This window comes from Ictidomys tridecemlineatus, unplaced genomic scaffold (assembly GCF_052094955.1).
Source record: "Ictidomys tridecemlineatus isolate mIctTri1 unplaced genomic scaffold, mIctTri1.hap1 Scaffold_66, whole genome shotgun sequence".
In the NCBI taxonomy this organism is placed as follows: domain Eukaryota; kingdom Metazoa; phylum Chordata; class Mammalia; order Rodentia; family Sciuridae; genus Ictidomys; species Ictidomys tridecemlineatus.
The window spans coordinates 382,826-410,219 of NW_027524621.1; the positions used below are offsets into that span (position 1 = coordinate 382,826).

Genomic DNA, 27,394 nt, shown 5'->3' on the forward strand with positions numbered 1-27,394 from the left:
AACAACTTAGAATTGGGAACACAAAGAATCAGGAATATGAATATTTAGAGCAGCTTGACATAATTGTCCAAAACTACAGACTATCCAGATGTCTTTCAACAGGTGAATTATTAAACAAGATGTGGCATATCTTATACACACAATCATATTCTACTCTGTAATGAAAAGAGGTAATTTCTTTTTGTATTAAAATAATCCAAAATGCAGGTGAATCTCAAAATAATTATGTGAAATTATACAAACCAGATCCTGCCAAAAAAAGTAAAACCTAGACAGAATATCCAGTGCTCTGCCCTTACCAGCCAAAGGAACTTAGAAATGATTTTTTTTTAGGAGTAAGTTATACCTAAAATAAGAAACAATTGATCAGAATCAGTACCACTGGATTATGCTTTCAGACACCAGTTTATTCTCTGGTATGCATTTTGTGTCATGCGCTTTTTTATTTGCCATCTCTAGGGTCACTGCCATTTCTTTGGACATCTCGCCCTCCACATCAACACGACCACTACAAAGCAACCTTGAGAGTGGACTTAGAACTCACTGTTAGATATGTGCCTGGGCAGCTCAGTCATTCCTCATACAACCCCGGGCTTGTAACTCTGATGCCTCTAGCTGGAAGAGGGGAAATCTTGGTCATCTAAAGGTGAACCAACAAAGTAGGTAAAATTGCCAACTTCTACTTGGAATAGTGTGGCTAGAAATCCCTAGAATCCACAGAAATATGTCCTAGTCCTACATCCTGACTATTTCAAGTGTCCCTTATTCCCTTACTCTTTCCCAAGAATTTGAAACATCAAGAGCTGCTCAAGTCCAGAGTGTAGAAAAAAGAAATGAGAGATGTAAAAAGGGAAGCATTTGTCCACCTACTTCACATATAGTAGTGTATGCTTCTGCCTCACCCTCTAATGGAACCTGTGGGCTGTATTCTTCATAACCTCTAAGACCAGCTTTGATTTCCAATTATATGTTTATTCTTGTCCTTAATCCAATAATTTTATGGCAGCTTCTCTATTTAAAATCCCTAACTTTGGGAATATCATCCCTAGGTAATATCTTTCTGTGGTCTTCCCTTATCATCATGTCCTATCCCAAGGGTTCCATCCCTATGGGGGGGGGTCGGTGCAGCCAGCTAGCAGCACTCCTGTGTCTTCTGCGCTGTTACATCTTCTCCAGTGTTCCTGAGTTGCAAGGGCTGCAAACCCACTGGTATTGTGAGGTTTCCCAGAACCAGCTTCCTGACAGGTGTTCTTTTCACCTCTCCAGCCCAGGCAACTGCTCTTAGGTTACATATTACTGAAGTGGTCATTACTGGTCAGGATCTGTCTCCTGGATCCTCTCCCAGGAGTCTCCAGTCTCCATCACTTCCTTACTGCCCTCAACTCCTGCCTCAAACTGTGAGTGGGAAAGTAGGATTGGAATTCTTGGTGGAGACCCATCAAGTTGAATACAGCAGCCAGTGAGCCCCTCAGAGACACCCCTGAAGAAACAGATTCTAGACAATCTTATGACATGTTAATGGCGCCAACTTGTCAGTTTTTATTGCAGCCACCTTCTTCATGAAGAAAGTGGTGACTGGAGAGGCACAAAGACATTTGGAAAGCAGTTTGGAGATTCCTTGGAAAACTGGGCATGGAACCACCATTTGGCCTAGCTATCCCACATCTCAGTTTATACCCAAAGAACTTAAAAACAGCATACAATACTAATGCAGCCTCATCAATGTTTAAACAACATAATTCACAATAGCAAAATTGTGAAACTAACCTAGATGCCCTTCAGTAGATGAATGGATAAAGAGAATGTGGTATATATACACAATAGAATATCATTCAGCATTAAGAGAATAAAATCATGGAATTTACAGATAAATGGATGGAGTTAGAGAATATTATGCTAAATGAAATAAGCCAATCCCCAAAACTCAAATGCTGAATGTTTTCTCTGATATGAGGATGCTGTTCCATAATGGGGATGGGGGCAGAAGATGGTCCAAGAAATAGATGAACATTAGATAGGGAAAAGGGGAGGGAGAGGAAGGGAGGGGCATGGGTGTAGCAAAGACGGTGGAATGAGATGAACATTATTAGCCTAAGTACAAATGGTGTGACTTTACTTTGTGTACAGACATGAAAAATTGTGCTCTACATGTGTACTATAATTTGAAGTACATTCCGCTGTCATATATAATAAATTATAATAAATAAATAAATAAAAACACATGCAAAAAAGGAACAAGGGAGATGGGCTGGGGTTGTGGCTCAGTGGTAGAGCACTTGCCTTGAATGTTGAGGCACTGGGTTCAATTCTCAGCACCACATATAAATAAAATAAAGGTACATTGACAACTAAAAAAATATTTTAAAAAAAGAACAAGGAAAATGGCTGAGGAAGCCAAGAAGCCAGTTTCTCCTCTCCTGCCATCCTGGACTGTTGAGTTGCAGACCAACAGTTTTGAGAAAGTTTAGTCATGTCTCCCCAGCTTAGCTCATCGCTGGATGCCTTCTGGGATACCACTGCCAAATATTTGAAAATTTTTAAGAGATTTTTTTTTGTGGAAATAGAGCCAAAAGTTTCAGGGAATTATACAAGTTTCTAAGAAGCTGGAACCAAAGAAAGGGCTCAGTGTGAGTGGAAAGGAATATTTTAAACAAATCTGATACTAAGATTGCAGCTGTATTTAAAAGTGATTAACAGAATTTAAGAATTAGTGAGAAAGATACCAAGGGGTAGAAAAGTATTTATTTTAAAGATGAAACAGAGATTAAGCTCCTGACATGTTAATAGAAGACTAGTCTGTTTTGATAGAAGTCTTCTCTTTTTAATTTTTCCTCCTCTTTTAAATATTATCCTATATTGAAATAATGATTATGTTAATTTTGATTATGTTCATGCCATGGTAATCCACTCCCATTAACCTTTCAGACAGCAGTGGTGTAGCAGTCTCAATCATGGGTCCAAGATTTCATTTACCACTTGTTAACAGAAGCTCAAATAGAGGCTCAACTAAGAGTGATGTCCAAAGGTCCTGAGGACCTGCACAAAGTTACCAAAGCAACTTACTACTTCTTCTTCCTCACTTTCCTCTTCCCCTTCTATGCTTCAACTTGCACCTCTCTTCCCTTGACAGAGAGGCAGAACCCCTCCCTTAGCATGAAGTGAGCACAGTTCTAAAAATGGACGTCATCCCTTTTCCTCTAATTCCTTTGTCTACAGGCACATAATTATTCCTATTGTGTAAGATTCGTGCTGTCATGTGCATTGGACCAGACATTCCTAGACGTCCTATATTCTGGATCTTTTCATCCTTATTTGATTCTAAAACCAATAGCATGCTATAAATAAATCTGAGCAAGATTCCAAAGGCAATGTCTTCTTATTCTGTTAATCAGTGGCTTTCTAACTTTGAGAGAACGAGCCCTTTTAAAAAGCCACTGTAGAAACAAGGTACAATAGGAAGAAAACAAGTGAACATAAAAGGGCATTCAGGGACCCCTGTGACACTTGGATATAGGTGTTAGAATTTGAAAGGACCTTGGAAAATGTGGTCCAATTCCATCAGTGTGACGTTAGCCAGGGAGCCTGCACACACCTTTGCACACCCCTAAGCTTCAATCAGTGACAGTCAGGTCCAGGACCCAGGTGTACTGATATATGAAGCCTTTCCAATTTCACTACCTTGCTGTCTGCTCACTTCTTAGTGTAAATGGAGAAACACAAGACTTGTGTCCATCTGGAATGAACATGGTATCCTCTATTGAAAGTTTCCTCAGCCCTGAAGCAGAGGACAGTTACAGAGTTCTCCTTGGGAAGACACCAAGAAATCACACAAAAACCAGCATCAGCTTTGAAATCACCAAGAAGCAACAAACCTCTTGGGAAGAGCTAACACTGATCGTTGGTTCTCTTTTTCTAAAAAACGATTTTCTCTCAAGCCCTAGGATCTTATCAGGCCACCAGCCCCAACCTTCAGCCCCAGCTCTGGAAAAGTGCATCTTCCTTGAAGAGCCAGCACTTGACCTTGCTGACTAAGGGGTAGAGAGCTTTTGTTCATCAAGGAAAATTTCCTAAGAAAAAAATGCATTTATCTTAATTCTACCCTTATGTTTAAACAGTGTTTCTCCTGGGGACTTCTTCTCTTAATTGGAAAGAGAAAGAAGAAAAAGGTATTTGAATAACATACTATATAGCTTCCTATCCTAGTGTCATGGATGATAAACTGAGTCCCCTTAAAAAGCTTTAGAACAGAGTTGCCACGACCTCAAGCAACCAGGGCTGTGTGGTTAGACCATTGCCTGGGAGGGTTCTCCTTCCTTGGAGGACCACCTGTTCCAGCCATTAGACTTCCCTGGGTGACTGTCTGGGGTTTACATTACTTATCAGGACTTTAGTTGAACTCTGGGAAAAGTAGGTTAAAAGTCTACTGAGCAAAAGACAAGCGATAACAGGAACAAGCAGAAAAATAGGAATTTAAGTTAGACTGCTGGCAGAAGTTTGCCAGAGAGGATTGTGAGTGCTGGAATATATTTCTAGATATCCATGAATAGTTTAATAATTAGGCAAAGCCAGGGGAAAACTAAAATAAAAATAAAGAAAATTGAATGACAGAGATCCTGATTTGATTAAGTTTGCCATCCGTGAACACCCTGAGGTGCAGGCTAAGGAGAGATGTTGTGAATTTGTTCATACAAAATTCTCTGAAGGGTAGCTTTTTCTCTAGTTGGCTGGGTCATCCTTCTTTTTTGGTCTTTGTCTCTCTTAGTCCCAATCATCAGATGCACTCCTGTCCTAAACCTGTTTATGGACACTCATGTCTAGATTCTCCTTTCCTCTTGAAAGGAAACTTGAGATCTGAGTCTTCTGTCACCTTCTCTCTTGACCTGTCCACCCATGCTCAGTCTTACCTATCGACACTCTTAGGTTTCATTCCCTGCCCCAGAGCCAGCCCCCTATGGAGCTAGGAAAAAGCAGGCCACACCTGCCTTTTGAGCCAGCCTTTCTCTAGCCTCACCTCCTCTTCCTTCAGAGCTCTAAGGACCATCCTGTTCAGAAACAAATTCCCAGAATTTTCTTCCACAAAACTGCCTTTCCCAGAATACAAGGCCTAGCCCTCTAGAATTCTCTATATCTTCTTCCCTCAAAAATCTGCCAACAGGTAAGAATTTTAAAGCAATAATTCAGGCCAAATCATTAGTGTCTAAAAACTGCTCTCATCGGTGACCTGCCTGAGTGCCAACAATAGCAATGCAAGTTTCTATTTTATTGTCTCATTTCCTGCTCACAGGCTCCCTGTGTGGTAGCACAAAGATATAGTACAGGTAGCTGAGTCAATTCCAACGAAGGAAAGGGCCTTTCTCTGATGTTGCCAACATCTTTCATCTTGTTAACCCTAACCCTAACCCTACCCTGTCCTCTGTCCTTCTCTCTCATTTCATTTTCTGCCACTCTCTGACTATTCACTGATTGTCATACTTTTTGCTAAAGTATAATTTTCATAAAAATAGAAATTCAACTTATTAATTAATAAGTCAGCAACTTGTTAAGATTGGTTCACAAGAATATTCAAAGAGCAGAAATATATGTTCATAAAGGCCATATAATGCTGATATATATTTGCTAATAGGTTAAAATGATTATTACTCTATAAGATGATTAAAAATATGTTTGAGACAATCAAAATGGAGCTTGGCATGGTGCCACATGCCTGTAATCCCAGTGACTCAGGAGGCTGAGGCAGGAGGATCATAAGTTCAAAATAAGCCTCAGCAACTTACCGAGGTTCTAAGCAACTTAGCAAGACTCTGTCTCTAAATAAAATATAATAAGGGCTGGGGATGTGGTTCACCCTGGGGCTCAATCCCTGGTACAAAGGAAAAAAAAATCTTTAGATAGACTTACCAAGAAAGAAAAAAAAGACTAAAATTAATAAAATCAGGAATAAAAAAAGAGATGTCACTACCAATCTTAAGTAAATAAAAAACATTTATAAGGGAATACTATGAAAAACTGTATAAGAACAAATTAAGTGACTCACATAGAATAGAAATCCCTAGAAAGACACAAGTTACAGAAATTTACCCAATAAATATAGAAAAAATAGATTAATAACAAGTAAAACAACTGAATTGTTAGGTTTAAAACTTACCAATATGCCCTAAAGAAGAATTAACATCAATCCTTCAAAAACTCTTCCCCCAAACTATAAGAACAGATAACATTTTTTCATCTCATTATATGAGGTCAGAATTACTGGTTCCTCATACACCAAAACATAAGAAGGAAATAAAATGGCAGCCCAATATTCTCCATGAATACAGACATGAAAATACTCAACAAAACATTAGCAGGCTAAATCATGCAACATTCATAAAGTAGTATATACCTAAACCAATTGGAACTTATCCCAAAAATGCAGGGTGATTTCAAAAGTCTGAAACATCATTCATGTAATATACCATATTACAATGGTAAAACGTCATATGATCCTTGCAATGAATATAGGGGGGAAAAGGACAAAACCTAAATCTTTTTGGGAAAACATGCATAACAAAGTGAGACAGAAAAGAATGTTCTCAAACTGGTAAAGACCATTTATGGAAAATCCACATGCTAACATAATATTTAATGGTTAAGACTGAATACTTTCACTAAAAGATCAGGATCAAGGCAAGAATGCCAATTCTTACAACTTCTATTCAACATTGTAATAGAAGGTCTAGCCAGGGCAATTAGGCAAGAAAAAGAAATAAATGTCACCCAGATTGGAAAGGAAAAAATGAAACTATCTCTATGCGCAGATGAAATTATTTTGTATTATAAAAACTTCTAAGTAATCCACTAAAAAACTTTTAAAACTATTAAATGAATTCAGCAAAGTTGGAGGATAAAAGATCAATATGCAAAAATCACCTATATTTCTGTATACTTGTGGTGAAATTTTTGAAAATAAAATTAAGAAACCAATTTTGCTCATAATAGTATTAAAAATATTTAGAAACATATATGATAAAAGAAGTATAAGACATACACCAAAATTATAATATATCATTAAAGAAATAAAAAAATCTAAACAAATAGAAAAACAGTCCACACCCATGGATAAGATGACTTAACATTGCTAAGGTGATTATGCTTCCCAGCCCGATTGACAAGATCTGGTATCTTGCCACGACCGGCAGGACACATCAATGTGGGCAGCGAACCTAGATGGGGAGGAATGAAGGGACAAGAGACACGAAGGGTGACAGCAAGACAAAAGTTCTGATCAAGCTGCAAACTTTTATTGTTCACACAGGGGTATTTATGGGCTGGGGATGGGGGGAGCTCTCTTATCGGCAGTTGCTAGAAGTCTTCACAAGGTGAGATAGCGCAGGATGTCTCAGGGAGATGGATGGCTGCAGGGTGTCTCCCAGGCGAGATGTCTCCTTGTAACTGTCAGGCTATTCTTTAAGGAGAACTCCCTTTTGGTCCCTGGCAGTATCTATCAAGATAGATACCAGTTGCTTTGTTGCAGAAATGGATAGACTAACCCTCAAGTTTATATAGAAATATAAGAGACTTGGAAAACTAAAAAAATTTCAAAAATAAGAATAAAATTGAAGAATTTAAACTTCCCAATTTCAAAACTCACCACAAAACTATAGTAACAAAGACAGTATGGTTCTGACACAAGGATGTGTCAATCAATGAAATAGAATTGAGAATCCACAAATAAAACCACACATTTATGACAACTCATGTTCAACAGGAGTATTCGGATAATTCAACAGGGAAACAAAACCCTTTTTGGTGGAAGGGACTGCTGGATAATCACAAGCAAAATAATGAATTTGAATCTTCACCACAATACTCACAAGCATTAACTTAAAAAAGATACTAGAACTACATATAAGTTAAAATACTGAAAATCTTAGAAGAAAACATAGGAGTAAATCTTCATGCCTTTGGAGCAATGGTTTTCTCTGAAACCACTAAAAAGCATAAACAACAAAAGAAAAATATATATAAATTGAACTTAATATTGAGAACTTTTGTTCTCATGTAATACCCTCAAGAAACAGAAAAGACAATTTTCATACTGGAATAAAATATTTGCCAAACATATATTGGATAAGGAATTTCTATTCAAAATACATAAACTCAAGGTTTTAGTCAGATTTTTCACTGCTATGACCAAAATATTTGACAAGAAGAATTAAAACATGAAATGTTTATTTGGTGCTAATGGTTTCAGAAGTCTCAGTCCATAGATGGCCAACTTCATTCCCCAAGGCTGGAGGTGAGGAATGATGTCATGGGCGAAGGGTATGGTAGGGAAAAGCGGCTTAGGACATGATAATCAGGAAGCAGAGAGAGCTCTGCTTACCAAGGGCAAACTATAAACCCCAAAGATACTACCCAGAAACCCACCTCCTAACCACTCCCTACCTGCCTACAGTTACCACTCAGTTAACCCCCATCAGGGATTGCGTTAAGGCTCTCATAACACAATCATTTCACCTCTAAATTTTTCTGTAGTTGTTTCCAATGTCTTTTGGGTGACACCTAGTATCTAAACAATAACTCAATAATAAAAGAAAAAACTAAAATTGGAAAAAGATTTAAACAGAAATTGCTCAAGGAAAATACAAAAATAATTAACAAGTACATATAAGAGTGCTCAACATCACTAGTCACTAAGAAAATGCAAATCAAAATCACACTGGGATGTCACCCCATACCCACTTACATGGCTATACCCAATGATAGATAATAACAAGTGCTAGTCAAGATGTGGATAAATTAGAAGCCTCATACTTTGCCAGAAGGAATGTGAAATGGTGCAGCCACTTTAGAAATCCATTTGACATGAGCCTTCTATAAATTCCAGAAATTATACTTCTAGGCAAATACCAAAGTTAAAACATATCCACAGAAACACTTGTACATAAATGTTCATAGAAACATCCTTCATAATTTTCAGAATAATAGAAATAATCCAAATATCCATCAATTGATGGATACCTAACCAATTGCCTGTCCATACAATTTAATGTTATTTTAAAATAAAGAGTAAAGTATTACTATATGCTCCACAGCAGATAAAACTAGAGAGCATTATTCTAAGTGAAAGAAGACAATCTCAAAAGAGCCCATATTTTATAATCACATTTGTATGAAATTCTCAGAATAGAAAAATCTATAGAGATAGGAAGCAAATTAGTGGGTGTCTGTGGCTTATTGGAATGGGAGATGATTACAAGGGATAAAGAGTTATGGTGTCTTTGCTGGAGAGGAAATAAAAATGGTCTGAATTTAGATTATGGTGCCATTTGCATAATCCTACAAAAATTCTGAGAAGCACTGGGTTCTAAACTTTAAATGGGTGAGTTATATGGCATAAGAATTATTTCCAACAATGCTGCTTAAAATACAATATGGTGGTTCATGCCTGTAATCCCAGCAGCTAGGGAGGCTGAGGCAGGAGGATTGAAAGTTCAAAGCCAACCTCAGCAACTTAGTGAGGTGCTAAGCAACTTAGTGAAATCCTTTCTCTAAATAAAATGTAAAAAGGACTGGGGATGTGGTTCAGGGGTTAAGCACTCCTGGATTCAATCTCTGGTACCAAAACACACACACGAAAAGAGAATAAAGAACATGGCACCTGAAGAACATGGGTACTTGAAAAGTGGGGAGTAAAAAGAACTGGATAACTAAAGAATGACCAGAGGGTAGCAGAGGACCTGGAGCAGGAAGCATGAGAGCCAGGAGCAGCCCACTCCAACCTCCGGGGACTGAAGCCCAGGTGTTCTTAGCCAGGCATTGGGGCATTTCCCTGTCTCCCATTCAGAATGAGGCAGGAAACCTGCAGCCCATTTGCCCTGCTTTACTCTCTATATGTCCCAGTGTGAAGTTCTGAGACTCCAAATGCAAAGCCAGAGTTTCCAACGCAACCCAGGTGGATGCCTCTAGAGTCAGCCTCCACTCCGAGGTTTCCTGAATGCTCTATCTTTTGGTTTTCTACCCTTAAGGTCTGCTGTGCAGATGTGTCCATTCAGCCTGGGTGGATGTTCTGTCAGTATCTATTAAATCACAACCACCTGGACCATCTTCTGTTTAGCAGACTTAGAGCTTTGCAAAAAACAATGAGAGGAAAAGTTGAGAAAGAAAAGGGAAGGTCTAAGAAAAAATAGTGAGACATCTAAATAGAAATCTGTATGTCTTCAAAGCCTTGGTTTCTTTCTGAATTCAGCAAGTCATCACTAGTAAATAGGCAATGAGCATCTAGTATGAGCCCTCAACTCAATTAACAACATATTAAAACAACATCTATCCAAAGACAAGTTTAACCAGAAGATTCCTGAAACCAAGAGAAGGCAGAACAGGAACATGGGACAAATAGGTCAGAATTTAAATGAGTCCTGAAAATTGATGAACTATGAGTCAGGGAGAAGGGGGTAAGAACCATCAGGGTAAAAGGAAAGAACTCTGAGTTCTAAATTTAGTCATGTCACAATGAGTTGTGGGTCCATAGGGTATCCCCACTTAAGAAATGCTGTTTGGAGCTGGGCTATAGCTCAGTGTTAGAGTGCTTGCCCTGCAGGTACACCACAAAAGAGAAAGGAAATGTTCTCCAAGCAAATACATGGTCAAGGCTCTATAAGACCACACGACAAGTAAGGTATCACCTCTATTGAAGTGAAGCTCATTGGCAATAAAACAAGAACAGAGCTAGCAGAAATCAATGAAGTGAGAAAAAGTTAGTGTGGAAGGATGGAGGAATCAATTTTGAAAGATGAATATAATTTTTTTAATGTTTAGTTTTTAATTGTCATTGGACACAATATGTTTATTTTATTTATTTATTTATTTTTATGTGGTGCTGAGGATCGAACCCAGGGCCTTGCACATGGAAGGTGAGTTCTTTACCACTGAGCCCCAGCCCTAGCCCCAGCCCCAGCCTGATGATGAATATGATGTTTAAATAATAGGAGCATAGTTAATGTAATAGATAGATAATAATAAATCTCAGATGCAGAAACACAAGTCAGAGGAAAGATCAAAATGCATTAGGGAACTTTGAAGACCTTATCTTCACTCTATGAAAGGAACACATAGGATAAAAGTGACAGATTAGGCTGGAGATGTGGAAAGCAGCTAAGCAAACCCTCTGTATCAGGTTAGGGATGGGGAGCCATTGGAGGCCCTATTATTTATGGGATTACAATTGAAGTTTGCCTTCTCGGTAGGCATGCTGAGCCCCTGAAGGGGAGACACAGGATTGAAAAAGCCACCTCAGGAAGTTGCATCTACCACTTGTCTCCTGTGAGCTCCTTTCTTCATCTACCTAAGAAGGATTGAGGTAAGCTGATATCATAGGACTCCCACCCATTCTAACATTTTTCCTAAGATTAACCAGATGTAGGCCAATGGAGAACAATGAGGCAATTCTCAAGAGATAGCACATTGGACAAAGGTGATAAAGGACAACTGGGAGAACTTGGCACTGATTTTCTATGTGTGTCTATGTGTGTGTGTTATTTTTTAAAATAACTGAATGTGTTTCAAGATTTTCAGCAATCCAGTCTCACTTAATCTGAGACTAACTTAACATTTTCAGCTTTCTTAAGTGCCCAAGTCATGTCTCATTTATTTTTTTAACTTTTATGTTTGGTGTCAAGCAGGATCAGGACCCATGAATGCATTTGACAGTCCTAAAGCTAACTCTTATCACAAAAACCAAGCATAAAGTTTTCAAGTGTTTGCTATAATAGAATTTGAGACCAAACATCCAGCTCCTCCTTCTTCCCTTGGGAGGTGATTTTTCCTGAGTGTCACCACCCTCCTTGGCATTGGCTTCTCCAAGTTCTGGCTTCTCCAGACATTTTAAAAATGAGTAGCCATTCTAAATGCTACCTGCTCATTTTTTTAAAAATGAAAAGCTGTGCAAAAGAATGCAGAATAGCACCAAAGTATGCATTGATTACAAGAAGTCAGAGCTGTCCCTAACATATTACCTCCATATTTTCCACTGTGGGTTCCCAGATGGGTTGGATAGCGTTCAGTTTTCTTCAGCTTATTCCATGTCTTGCCCAGCCAGCTCTTGGGGAGATATGGAAAATGAGAGAGTACAGTCTGGAACCTCAAACCTGTGACTGCCAAGGCTGCTGGGATTTCTCCAGCATTCAATTCTCACCTTTAAAAGGGTCCACTCTCCCAGGGACCCATCTTCTTGATTTCAGCTCAGTGATCTTGCCTGTCTTAGCAAGACATGCTCACACCAAGCTTGGACATAGTGGGGTCTCAGGGAAGAAGGAGGTTCAAATACTTCATGTTACTTCTTGTCCTCCCTGAAACAGTTGACTGGACTCTGACACTTGGTTTGGGTAAGAATTTTATCCTGAAGCCATCTGACAAGACAGAGGAAATGTCTTTTTCATATCCTAATTTCCTCCAGAGTACTATGCCAAGATAGATTCATGTTTGCCTTATAAGAGATGGCTGTGGTTTCTGTGGACACCTTGTTGTGGAGCATTGGGGTCAAGGGGAGATACTGGGAAAGTTGAATGCTTCCCCTGCTTTGCCCTTCAACTACATGGGGACTTGTGTGCAGTCCAACCTCTACGGTCTCTTTCCATGTTGGCAAATTGGAGGTAGGAATCACATATCTCAGCTCAATTTACTGAGGTCAAAACAAGAGAGTTGTAGTTAAGTTTGAGCAGCACTGATGTGGAAATTATGAATAATAAAGTTTTCTGTAAACAGGCACTTGACTGAGTTTTATAGGTTTATTTGTTCATCTAGTTTAAGACACTGAGATTCATCCAAATGACTGTTGCACTAATTTGATCCAACATTTTCAGCACAATTCCTTCTGCATCTCTTTTTCTCTCCTTTTCCACTTTCATAGGATACAGTATATTTTATTACATAATTATCACAATTTGAACTGATAGAGGTGTCATCTAATCCAATTTTGAGTCCTTGGGCAAGGGCTTAGAATACGTGAAGCAAGACTCTAGCTAAACAGTTGTATGTAATACCACAGAGTAAAATATGGTAATACCAATGAGGAATTTGGGCAATCCTTTGGAGATTTCTGTCCTAAACAAGTTCACCTGGAGTGGCTAATCTCTGTCTGGAGTATGGATGGAAGCTGCTGTGGTCCTGCCATTATGAAGAGGTCACCATTACATCCTTATGCATTCTTTTCAATTTTGTAAATTTATATCTGTTAATCTCATCCTCCATGTTACTAGGAAACTCACTTTGTGATGGAATAAAATTAGGCAGCTAGAGTGTCAACTAAATTACCAATGAGATGTATGTGTGCGTTAAGTTGGTATTTGATGTAAAATAAAGAGAAGATGGTCCTGAAAAGATGCCCCTAGAATAAAACAGGTCAGACAGAAATGGAACATGGACTTCTACTTTGTCTTAGAAAAAATTTCAAGCAAATATGCTTTTACTATGTTATATCCCAAACTCATGTAATAAGATGAGAAAGTTAGTGTCACTGAGACAGATGAAGACTTTGAGGTCTGCCGGTTGGGCTTCCCATCATAAAAATCTGCCAGACACTCCTCTAGTCAAGCCATTTAGATATAGGAAAGGTCTTGGGATGTCAAATAATTGGGTCTGGGCTTCTATCACTTCTGTTCATTTTACTTCTATTTGCTGGGTAAAGCAGAGCAAGTCATTTCTCTCTGTAATATTTCCATCTGTAAAATTATATTACAGCCAGAACTGAACAACAAAAGGGTTAATTTCAGCACTCCAATGATATAGCCATATTATATAGCAATGATATCAGCCATATGGCTGCTCTGCCTAAGGTCATGTCATGATTCTTTGGTCTTCAAGCATCATTTGTATGGCTACAACTTCTTGCTGTGCCAAGGCCAGAAATCTCCCTTCTATCCCTCTTTTTTTTTTTAAAGAGAGAGAGAGGAGAGAGAGAGAGAGAGAGAGAGAGAGAGAGAGAGAGAGAGAGAGAATTTTTTAATATTTATTTTTTAATTTTCAGCGGGCACAGCATCTTTGTATGTGGTGCTGAGGATGGAACCTATGGAACCTGGACCACAAGCATGCCAGGCCAGCGCGCTACTGCTTGAGCCACATCCCCAGCCCCTCCCTTCTATTTTTAACTTTTGTTTGTGTGTTGTTTGTCTTTTTCTTTGTGGGTTATGAGGAGTTGAGGTAATGGGGGCGGGTTGGGAGTACTACTAACCCAGAGACCATGGGAACTAGATTTCAGTTCTGCATCTGAGTGTTGGTTACACCAAATATGAGTGTCTAGGTGAAGAATGGGGTCGGGCAAGGCAGGACAAAGAGGCAGAGAAGGTGACAGAATGACAAGCAGAAGAGTGGACCTCTAAGTGTCCCAGGACCCAAGCTAAGGGTCCAAATCCATCCGATCCCTACAGTTAGGAGCTGGTACCAGGAGGTGAATACAGGGGCAGATGGCCCTTCAGCCTGGGGGCGACCTTTGTAGTCTGGCAGCCAAGTTCATGCAGGCGCAGGCATTAAGGGCTCTTGCCCAAGCTGCTGTGGAAACATGGCTGGCAGACCCCCCCAGATTCCCGAGATTTCACCACTGTCCCTGGTATGTTGGCTAGGTCTATCCCACTCCTTCCCCCTCTCTGACTCTCAAGAAAGAGATCAAGAAAGAGATGCCAATCTGTCTGCTTTGTCTGGGAGACTTCCACAGCATTTCTGAGAAATGCTGCTATTGAGAATTTCCTCCAGGCTGCTGGTCTGCCCCATGTTCAGTCCAACTACAGAAGAACCTTGTTCGCTGCTTGCACAGGACAGAGAACTCACCCCCTCTGGAGGGAAGAGTCAGGTGGTGCACTGCCGGTATCCTCCTTCCCCATCCTCTCTTAAAGCTTTCCCAGGCAAGGTTAGAGCATCCACCTCATTTTGAGAGGGCCAGGGCCATTCTATTCAGGAGCAGAGGGGATTTTGAGCTGCCTGAAAATTTCACAGTGTGTTTTTGCTTAGTCATGTCCAATTCTCCCAGTTCCTGTCCCTCTTCTCACTCATTACTTCTGTATCATAAAGTATCCCGTAGGAACAGATGCACTGAGACACTGCCACTGTCAACACACACACTCATGTACATACGCACACAAAATCACACACATACACACAGGAAGCCTCCTGAGATTCACAGGAAAAAGTATGTGGCACTCAATTCTCAAGACAGTTTAATTGCTTTTTCCTTTAGAGAAAATTATGTTATATCAGTAGGAAACAATAGTATTTGTTTTAAAAATTATGAATAAAAATAAACCAAACTGAAAAGTACAAAAGACATTTAAAATACATCCCAATATTCCATCACTCTTAGGAAAGAGTTATTAGAATCATTCCTCTCATCTCTCAATATGGGAAGGTAGAATTTTTCAAAATGGGATCTTATTCTTTTTTACTTTTTTTAAAATCCAAAGGGCTGTCTTCTTGAATTTAAGTAAAGATCATTATGAACTTAAGGAATTCTTGATACTAGAAAAACGTTTTAATACCACATGAGATATTTATTAGTTCTTAAAAGAAATCTTTTTGTTTAAAACCTTAAGATACTATATTAAGATTACTATTTTTCTAACTCTTATTTATTTTAGGCCCTGGTTTTTAAGGCCACAGCTTGTATTTCACATGTATTTTTAAGCTATGTTCTTCAAAAATAAAATCAGAGCTCCCCAGATGTTTTTGTGATTCTTTACACTCTTGTTTCAAAGCTTTTGCTTCATATTTGCTATGTATATTAGAGCCCTACAAATCCCTGCTCCCCTGGAACAACCTCTATTAAGGAGGAAGAGATGGAGAAGTTAATGCAGAAACTAGAAAAATCAGATTTCTGGAGCAAACTCATTTGAAGCAAGGTAGTCCAGCTTTCTATTTAATTCTCCCTTTCTTTCAGTAGCCACAGTGTATTAACTAGCTTTAGGTAGGTTTCCAAGAAATTGGTCTCTGTAACACAACTGGCCCTATACCATCGTGACCCTTATTTGAAGGGTCATCAATTTACTTATGTATGTCCTGATAAACTACTTTAAAATTGGAATAATAAACCAGTAGCAATACTGCATTCAAAGAATCATGGCTCCACAATTGTTCCAACTAGTACACATATCTAAAGTTTTAACATTCCAATAAGTCAGGTCAAGGTCATTAACTAGAATTCTAATTTTCTGTTCTTTAGTGTCCCCAAGTCCCTGACCTGCCATGATTTTCCTGCCCCAGTAGAACTTTCCCTCCAATACATCCCATTGTATCACACCACCTTGGTCAGCCAATCATCACTCTCTTGCATGTCTCCCCTCCCCGTGTGCTCTGGCGCTGTCTTGAGCTTTGGCTGCACATAGCCCGCTTTCTCTCAAGAATGCGCTTGCCTTGCTTTTGACCTGTCTCTTATCAGAGAGTACAGGAGGGGAGATGAATCCAGATGTTCTGCCAAAAGAAGAGAAAGCCAGAGAGCCCCCACCCACCGCCCCCCCTGTGCTGATGGCTTGTGAAGAGTCATACTAGCTATGGGGCTGAGTCCTTGAGGGAGGTGGGAAGAGTAGGTAGAGAACAGAATATCTGGAAACTTATTACTTATCTTCTGTTGGTTTCTCCACTCTTGGAAGCAGAGAAGAAAGAATGGATATTTTAATTAGTGTCCCCAAGTGTTTCAGAGCAGATTTTCTTAGCATTGCTTAGCATGAAATAAGGCTCTTTTCAAAGATTGTTTTCTGTCTTGGACCAATTTTTCTTTGTTAATAGTTTGAGTCTGATTCCTGTGTATTTGTGTATCTGGGTAGGGCCTTGGATGGGGGCTAAATGGAGGGTGAGAGGAGAGGAACATGAAGAGAAAAGGTGTGAATCGGGTGTTTACAAAAAATCACTCCAAACAGAAATAGCAAAGGGATGTCTGTGGACAACATGCTGGCTGTGAGCAGAGCTGGAGAGAGAGTCACATAGCAACAGAGCTCTGATTGGCCAGAACTATGCAAAGAATAGGCCTATCACAAGGGATCTGAGCTGCCTTTCTCAGTTCTCAAAATGCACTCAAACCTGGCAGGCCCATGCAGGCCTTGCAAAGGCATGCTCTGAAAACCCAGAAGACAGCATTGGCTAGCAGTACCTGTTATTTCCAGCTACTGCCTCTGCTTGTGGCCTCTGCCTCCTCGAGTCCACATTGGAATTGTGTCTTCACAGACCATAAACTCTTGAAGACAAAAATCTTACCAACAGAGATAACCCAGTTCAAAAGACTCTCTGAAAGAAAATTGGTCAGGGAGTCAGGATTCTGGGTTCTATTTCTATACGAGACATTCATTTCTATATTAATTTCTGTATATATCTATAGCTAACAGAGGGCTTACTAACTGCTGGACACTATAAGAATCTATAATCCTTTATTTTCTTCACAACAGCCCAAGAAGAAAGAAACAATTATGATCCTACTTTCCCAGACACAGGAACTGAGTCAAAGAGAGGCCCAGGGGGAGGTAATCTCTAACTCTGTGGGGCACATGAGATGCTCAGTTGTCTCTAGACATAGTTCCGAGTCAGCTGAAAAATTAAGCTGCTTTACAAGCAACACGGTTTTTCAGTAAAATTTGGCCTGAAATTAAAGTATTAGGTTGAGCCAGTAGTTACTAACCTTAAAAATAAAATATCAGCTGAAAATATTGGGGAAAAAAATCTGAATTTTTTTCAGTGGGGAATTAAGAGGTGTAATATGTTCATGATTGAATACAGCATTTGAAAAGAGCTTAAAGTGAATGGACTGGGCCTATATGTACCCACAAAAAAGAAATCTCAAAAACATATTGTTGACTAAAAATAATAGTGGCAAAACAATTCATGTACTATGGTTTTAGGTTAGTCAGCTTTTTATCACTGTGATCAAAATACCTGAAAAAAAAAAAAAACAACTTAGAAGAAGAAAAGGTCATTCCGGCCTCACAGTTTCAGAGGTTCATTCCATGGTCAGTCGACTTAGTTGCTCTGGTTTGGAGGTGAGGCAGAAATTACCGTGGAAGGGCATAAAGGAGGAATACTAACCCAGGAAGTAGAGCCAGAGTGGGAGAAGGCAGGGACAAGACACAGTCCAAGGTCACCCCCCCACCTACTTCTTCCAGTCACATGCCTCTTGCCTATAGTTACCACACAATAGACCATTCAAATTATTAACCTATCAAGTGGATTAATCCACTGAGGAGGTAACAGCTCTCATACTCTAATTTCACCTCTGAGCATTCCTGCATTTCTTAACACATGTACTTTCCAGAGAACACCTCATAACCAAACCATAGTACATATCCTTTAGGAAAATTTTTTAAATATGCAGACTAATATCTGATATATAATATAATCATAATATTTAACAAACTTGCATTAAGCTAATAAGATCATGACCAAGAATGAATAATCAGATTGTTGATAGTTATTTTTCTCTGGGGAGAAAGAGAAAATACTGGGAATCTGAAGAGTAACAAAATAGTTTTCAACTTTAACTGTAAGAGCCTATGTATACACACTATCTGAATCCTCAAGGACACAAAGCAAAATTTTAAATATGAGTAGGATATGTTAACATGTGTAACATATTGTTCTTTTCTGAATTAAAAGAGCATGGAAGGATATTTCCTGAGGGCATCTTGTTCATTAGCCACCCTGCTTATGTGATGGACACCTACTGTGATTTCTCCCAGGAATACCCTGCAGGAGGCTGAGGGACAGATGGAGAGGTGTGTACTATTTAAATTAAAAGAAAGCAGAAACAATCAAGAGTCTTGCATTTCAGAAAAGAAAGAAATTTGCAGAAACCTTGGAGATGTTACTCCTAGGCAGTTGAGGCTCCTCCTCCCGCTCTCCTCTCAGCCAGGAAGCAGCTTTTATTAAGTTCCCTCTCTGTACAGGACTCCCAGTCAGCCCAGAGTGTCTACATATGGTAATGAAATTGCTGTATTTTTAAAAAATATTTCAAAAGTCATGTCCATTTACTTGTGAAAACAAGTTATCATTCCTCACTCACTGTCTTTCTGCTTCAAGAAATAGCAAAGGGCAAGTCACATCTCAGGTGGAGGAGGCTAGAGGAATGTCGCACACACACTCTGCCATGCAGACCAGAGGGAGAGGGAGACTGTGTGTCCCAAAGTGGATTGTGAGGAGGAGACAGAAGAGCAGGAGCTCAGATTTATGTATCCTTATTTTCTCATCCCTGAGATAAACCCAAGAACAGAAGTGTGAGAGAGAGAGAGAGAGAGAGAGAGAGAGAGAGAGAGAGAGAGAGAGAGAGAGAGAGAAACTAGTAGAAAGTTATGCATAGAAGTGGAAGGAACCTGAAAACATTTATGGGAGGTGGCCATGCGCATTCTTCCCTGGCCACATATTGGAGGAACTATGAGCCTCTTAGAAGGGTCACACACAAAGCCATAGTCAACCTGGTTGAGTGACAGTTTAGCAGCAGAGCAAGAAAGAGGCTGGAAAGGCAAGTCTGGGTCATCATGTCTTACATCCATGACTTTCTAGTGAACAGTGGACCCAGAAATTCAAAGTACTCCTGAGGGAACCCAAGGGGGTTATTGAGAAGACCAAGATATCACATTGCCTTCAGTGCACCGGGGACCAGAGGTCAATAATCCTGGGACTGGACCAACATCCACCCCAGTGGAAACCAATGGAAATCCATGGAATAGCATATTGGCTAGAGCCCCTCCTTCTTTTCTTTCATCAAGAATTGTTTTTAGCCCCACCAGGTGCCATCTTGGAAAGAGCAGGGGAAGGAAGAGACTTTCAAATAACTCAGTAAGTACCTTTGATATAAATATTTAACTGGAAAAACTTGAGATATCATTGACTGACAAGGTTGTTATCCCATTAGCTAGTGCTATTGAGGCTCTAAATAGATCAGACATAGACAAAATTTAAACTCCACATAAGTCACATTTTGTTTGTGAATCTGAATGCAGAGTGAATCAGTGACCATGATACACAGTTCAGTTTTATCCTCTATCATAGTAATTACCAAAGATCATAGTCAAGCAAAGAACATGGAATATAGAGCCTTCTAAGGCTTTCTATCTGGGGATTTAAATCTCCATGTTCATTGCAGTGCCTCTTTAAATGTTCAATTTCTATGACAGCATGCAAATATATATATACACATATATAATATATACATATATTATATGTACATATAAATATATACACATATTTACATAGGTATATATATTCAAACACATACACATGTGTATATACACACAATTATGATTTAAAGTGCTGTGGTAAATGGTAGAGAGTTTGCATTTAAAACAGGGCATATGGAGAGTAGAAAGGTAAGTAGTTCTTGAAAATGAGTAAATGCATACACATATTCACATGCAGAAGACACAGATGAGCCAGATGTATGTTCTTACTCTTAATCACCGGACAATTACCTGCTCGATAGATCATCGAGGGCCTGAGTCTACATATTAAGCAGGCAGCTAATGAGTTTAACATCCATCATCCTGGCTTATTGGATGGCCCTGTGATTCTTTGCTACAATGAGATATAAATTAGGGCCTAAAAAGAAGTGTGGCTAAAAGCGAGTAAGGTTTCCATCATTCCCTTGGTCTAGGGGGCTCTCTTTTGCAGCAGCCAAAGGCCCACCCAGATGGGATTTGTAGTTTGCAAATTCAAGTAGTCTGGCTAATGGTCAGGGGGAAATAGCATTCCAGGCACACTGGGGCAGGGGAGGAGAACAGGATGCACCCTCTAGCCCTGCCCCCTTCACTGACCTGTGCAGGAGCAGCATTTCTGGGTTCCCTGTGACCTGTGGGCTGTCCTAAACTGAACTCTGCTCAGCTCAATCCTGCTGCTCCCTACTCCCTGCAAGGTGAGCCTGCCTCTCACTGGCTGGGCCTTCCCTGCCTTATTTGGTTTAAATTACTTCTTTGAACTTTGGTCTCATTATTTTTGGAGAGTCATTTGGTCTGGAAGATTTTGTTTATGTTCTCCTTTCTTTTCATTCTCTTGGATGTGTTTCCTGAGGCCTCTTTTTAACAGTTTCTTTGGGGTGTTTTTTATTACCTTCATGCATCTGATCTGAGTAGGGAGAAGCTCCAAGACCATTGTCATCTCCCCCCTCTGGATTCCTGCTTGTTTGGTTGTTACTAGAGCTCCTCAGTTTAAAGGGCTGGGGAAACTCTGTCCTCCAGCTGCTCATGACCTAGTTCACAGTCTGCCTTTTCCAGTACAAAAAACCAAGCCCAGCTGTCATCCTGGACTGCCACGACCTGCTCCCGACTCTCAGGAGCAAGACCATAGATCTGGGGCTTCCCTTCAATGGAGAAAGCTAAAGATCCCAGGCACTAATGCTTTCTCTCCCCTGATGCTGAGTTTGATTTGGTAGTTGAACTGCCTTGGATACTATGGACTGCAAGTAACAGAATCTGTACCTCTCAACTGACTGGATTAATTCAGAAAGCATATTATCTCCCATGACAAAAGTTCACGGGTAGAGCAATTTGTAGTTCACTGAGATCACTAAGGCCCGTGTTCCTTCCATTTGTTTGCTTCACCACCCTCCCTGTGAGAGCTCATCCTTAGGCTAGCTGACCACTGGTGTAAGATGGCTACCCAATCTTGTTGATAATAGAATGAATGCTTAAGTCCCCCCAAAGTTCATATATTGAAATTTAACCCCCAATACTTATGATATTAAGAAGCAGACTCTTTGGGAAGTGATTGGATTATGAAGGCCAAACCCTTATAAAGAAGTCCCAAAGAACAGCCTTGCCCCTTCCACCATGTGAGGAAGCAGTAAGAAGCCATCTATAAACCAGAAAGTAGGTCCTCATCAGCCACTGAAATGTAGGTGCATTGATCTTGTACTTGAATCTCTGATGTTTATAAGCTTGTTTGTGGTACTTTGTTATTGCAGTCAATGAACTATGACACCCAGACATCACAGTGTCCAGCAAGAAAGTGACCTCACCTACCCCCCCATTAACATGCCTCCAACAGAAGTCTCCTCATAAGACATTTTCTCACTTTTTTTAGCTAGAATATGTGTCCAAATCAATTTCTAGCAAGAGCAAAGCCATCCTTACTGGCTCAAATCAGTCATGAAGCAGCCTCTGTGGCTGAAGATGTGGTTCCATCCTCCCCAAAGCCTGCATCTCCACAGAGGAAGGCGGATGCCAAAACAAACTCAGCAAGCTATCATAAAGGAGGGAAGGGGGAACAGGTGGACAATGGGTGGGCTCCAAGATCACCATCATCTTCTCCCCTGAATTCCTGTTTGTTTGGTCCTTATGGGAGCTCCTCCATTTAAAGAGCCGGGGGAACCACTTCCATCTGCTACCATGTAAAAGAATATCAAGAAAGACTTCTACCATGAAGTCTTTATCTCTGTCTTGCTAACTCACCCTACTTGTCTCCAGTAACGCAATGTTTTTTTATACTTATGTCTCTATTTCTCTTACATTTCCTGGGGAGGCAGAATAGTGTAGCAATTAGATACCTGACTTTAGAGTTAGCCCTGGATTTGAGGTTCTGCTCTAACATCTACTAGCTGTGAACTTTTGCAACTTCCCTTCTCTTCAGAACTTTCCTCATTCCAAATAGAAATAAATAATGGCAACCTCTTACATTGTGATGGTTATATGCCAACCAGACTTCTAAGCCTTTACATCTATCAACACATTTAATCTGCACAACAATGCAGTGAGGTCAATATTATCATCCTATTTTAAAAATGAGGAAACTGAGGCACAGAGAAATGAAGTGACCTTCCATTTTCACACAGATGGTGAAGAGCAAAGCTGTGATGTAACTCCAAGGTCCATGACCCCAATCACTGCATTTTACTGCTTCTTAATGAAATAGTCAATAAGTCTAGTGCTCATGGTCTAGAAGTGATTATGTCAGATAACACAGGTCAAACATTTAGCAGAAAGACTTCTGAATCACAAGTACTCAGTAAATACCAGGTAAAGATTCTGCAGTCCATCTGATAACAAAAAATTAAACTGCCCTTTACTGGTTCAGAGACCAAACCTCCCTCTCTTTGTGCCACATCTTGTTCTAGAACTCAGCCCTGGGTTTCCTTATGGTTTGTTCCTTTGCTTTCCTAGCTGTTCATAGACCAAGGCAAGATCTCCATGGATACCATGTTGTGTGATCTACAAGACTCCATCTGTCTCCACCTGCCTGTGACCTAGAAATCCTTCTAAGGCTCTCAGGCCTGAGGAAATCCCCCATTGAAACAAACTATACCAGCTTTAATCCCTGTTTCTGCAGCTATACAGTTTAGTTTTCAATTTTCTTTTTCTTCTCTTAAAATCATCATGACATATTTCTAATACATGTAAAATTATAGAGAAAATGAAAAAAATAATGTACCACCATAGGCACTTTGAAAATGTCAATATTATCCTATATGTTTCAGACCTTTTATAAAATAAAGGATTAAAGATGCAATTTAAGGTCCTTACCAACCTTCCCTATTTTTGGTAGCATCTCCTCTAAAATTATTTCCCCTCTATACAAGTATTTGTATTTTTAGTAACATTTTTTATATAGAGTGACACATCATTGTTTTGCGTGTTTGGTAAACTTGAAAGTAAGTAGGATTGATTGCATGTAAGATTCTGCTACTTGCTGTTTTAAATCAATGTTTATTTTACTTATTTTGTGCTTTCCCTTTCACACTTCTTTTTGTTTATACCTTCATAACAACTACTCTGGTTTATTTTTATTCATTTATTTTATGTGGTACTAAGGTTTGAACTCAGGCCTTACATATGCTAGGCAAGTGCTCTACCACTGAGCCACAACCCAGCCCCACTTCTTTTTTCAATCCTAGGTTTCCTCTTTCCCCTGACTTCTTTTTGATCAATACAGGTCCAAATATTCTCCCCACTGTCACCAATGTTTTCCCTCTTGGCTTCTGGTTTAGAAGCTAACTAATTATTTCTTCTATTTTAATGGTTACTCACAAAGTTTTAATTATATGTACACACATGAAAATTTCTGCTAAGTTCCTAATGTATTCATTATCTTTAGCCTCCCCCTAAACAACAGAAGGATTGTGGAATTGGTTCTAATTATCAAACTGAGCATCTCCTGCCACCAATGTTCTTTGATGCTGCTTAGGCTTTTAGCTTGATTGTTTTTAACACACACACACACAAATTTTTAGTCAGTTATCAGTGCTCTTCACTGAAATAACTTTACAACTATTTCTGCCTTGCTTCCAATTGTTTTCTCTAATTTCACTTTTGTTCCTTTAGAACTAAATATGAGACTCCATAAGTAGTACATTTCTTTAGTCTTTATGTAACTGAACGTGTTCTCACTTTGCTTTCACAACTGAACAATAATTTAGCTAGGTATAAAATTCTAGGTTGACTTTTTCTCAGCACTATCAAGATATTAACTCATGTAATTCTTCTTTCAGTAACTTTTTTCTCCTGATAGATTCATCTTTATTATTCATTTTCTATACTTCACAATAGCATAAATAAATGTGGGTTTACTTTTTATTTATTCTATTTGCACTCGATGTGAACTTTCAACCTAAGAACTCATGACTTCATTACTGGAATGTATATCATTCTTTGTATCTTTCTCTTGGAACTAAATCAGATGCATTATGAAGCTTCTCAATCCATTCCCCATGACTCTTAACTACCCATCACATGTTTACAAGTATGTATGTATGTATAATTTCTATTGTGTTCATATTTTGTTAGGGGCCTAGGTTCTGTTATCCTATAGTAATAGAATTCTCCAAAGAAATAGGACCAATAAGATATATGTCTTCGTGAGAGACAGGGAGACCAAAAGAAATTTATTATAAGGCATTGTCTCATGCAATGATGGAGACTGTCCAATCCAAGTCTGCACTCTGGCTGAGCATGCGTAGGACAGCCAATGATGCAGATGCAGTCTGAAGGCAGTCTTCCCGAAAATTCCCTCTTAGTTGAGAGAGCATGGTCTTCTTGTTGCAATCAGGCCTTCATCCACCCTGATTGGCTCACTCACATTGTAGAGAGCAATCTGCTTTTCTGTACCAATGAAAATGTAAGTTTCATCCAAACATACCCATGCAGAATCACCAGCATAACATCTGAGCAAATATTTGGGCATCTCGTGGCCCAGGTAACACATAAAGTTAATTATCACACCCATTATTTTCTTTCTTTTCTTTCTTCTTTAATGTGTTAGTTCTAAACTGTAGATAAGAGTTTATTTCATCTGTTAGCAGTTATTCTTGATGACTTTATTTTGTAGTATCACAATTTACTACTGTTACTTTAAATATTCTCTTATGTGCATACAATTTTTTATTTCATCATTTTTCTTTTTACTTTTATTATAGTTTGTCTTTGACAATCCTAAATAGACTTATTTTTCAATTTTCAGGTTGCTCTATTATTGTAATGTCCCCAGAGTTAAGTTCATTTTCCTATATATTTTTTTTTTAATTTCATTAGTGGCCACTTTATTCTTCACGTGTTTCTGGATTTGGGCTTCCAGGTTCATCTTGTGTGAGGTCACTTAAACATACACAGAGGCCACTTGGGATTTCCGTCTGCATGTGATATTAGGAATAATATCCAAGCCAGCAATAATCTTGAACTTGGCCTTTGCTCTGGGGCTTTCTGCTATCTTCCATCTCCCAAGACGTGTGGTTCTAAATAAGCCGCAGACCCAAGCAGAACTTCTCTGAAGCCTCTTCATGGCTTTACAGAAAGGACTGTGATGGGGTCTTCTATACTCAATTGTAGACTAGTAGAATTGAATGTGTAGCGGCCTCTGGTGCTTTTTCAACCTAGGACCCACAGGTCAGTAGGTTTACTCTACCAATTAAAATCTTATCCAGAGACATTGACACAGAAACTCCCAGAATAATATTTGACCAAATATCTGGGCACCTCATGACCCCATTCAAAGTGATTCATAAAACTAATCATCACACCCTCTTTTTTACTGCATTTAGAGCAGCAGGTAAGAGATCTGGAAGGAATGGAATTTTCCATAGCAAAGACACACAGAAAACTTGTCAGAGGTATCTGCTTTTAAAAGCACATAAATCTCAGCCTTTGATCAACTCTCTTTTCATTTAGCATGACCCCTTCACCCAAAACTACTTCCTCTTCACTTTAGAGCACCAGTTTTCAGCTCAGAACAATATCAGTTGACAGCACTCCATCCATCAGGAGAGCAGATCTGTGGGACCCCAAGCAGAGACAGGACTGTCCGTAAGGCCTGTCCTGACAGGCTGCAATCCCACATGGAGACGTGAGAAGAGAAAAGGAGGTAGAAGAGAAAGAGGTGCTCAAGACTGAACAGGCAGGTGGGATTCAGTCTTTTTTTCCAAATTAAAGAGATGTCTTCTCTGCCAGGGTTTCTGGGCCCTGATACAGCCGAAAGTCAAATACCAACATTCATCTTCTTGCAAATGGGAACCACTTCCCCTCCTTGGAGCCCAGACAGAATGCATTTGAGAAGCCCAGTGGAGAAAGCTGAGTATGGCTGGGCTGCCACACAGAGGCCTTTGCCTCTAAGTCTCCTTGAGTTCCCTCCCCAGGAGGGACAAATATGCAGGGCTAAGAGGTGTCCAAGGAATGCAGCGGTCTCAGCCATTCATTACAGAGGCTCAAAACCACTGGGGCAGGAAAAGCAGACAGAGAGCTGGGTAGGATCCATCTCCAGTGAGGTTTGGAAAGAGGAGATACCCCTGGCTGGGCAGGCTGAATTGATGTGGTCTGGCCTAGGGGCAAGGGAATGGGAAGAATGACCGTCGCAGCGCTCGGCCAGCCCAGTGGGTCTATGAAAAGAGACGTTTGATTCATTCTCGGGCCCTACCCAAGTGACTCTGAAATACTCCTAGACAGTTGCCAGGAGAGTCAATGGTGGATGAAACAAAGATCCAGAAGGCAAATATTGGGCTTCCAAGCCATTTCCTTCCACATTTTTTAAGTGTTTTCCTTTCTGTCTGCTTACTGATTCTCCTTCTCCAATAAGCTCTAAGACCCTGAGGACAGAGCTACTTTCTCCTGCCACCTTCTTCTGCCTCCTCCTCCAAGCTAGATTGGGTTGCCTCAAAAAGAAGAGTTTCTGATTGACTTGGATCATTTCTTGACCTGACACGTGGCAAGGGCTAGGGAGAGGAAAAGCAAGAGCCAGGGCAGCAAGAATGACAAGGAGAAATAGCCCTGGCATCATTATGGTTACTCATTTATGGTCTTCTAATTTATACTCCACTCTGATGCCCATGAAAGAAAAAGGAAGTTATTTAAATAAAATGTAGACAAATTGCCTGCCCACTCCCAGGCCCAGAAAAAATGAGTTTCTTACCTGGAAGAAATTCCACCAAGCATGAAGTTTAAATAGGAACCCAAAATCTGATACCTACTCACATCTG

At 39.7% G+C, this 27,394-nt stretch overlaps 1 protein-coding gene across 1 annotated transcript in view; it reads right to left on the minus strand.

Annotated features, from left to right (window-relative positions):
- Positions 1 to 7,258: 7,258 nt before the first annotated feature.
- Positions 7,259 to 27,394, minus strand: part of LOC144374359 (uncharacterized) — a 52,516-nt gene continuing 32,380 nt past the window's right edge. The window contains exon 3 of the mRNA XM_078037213.1: positions 7,259 to 7,480. The gene's annotated coding sequence lies outside the window, so the exon portion shown is untranslated. The remainder of the gene's footprint in view (positions 7,481 to 27,394) is intronic.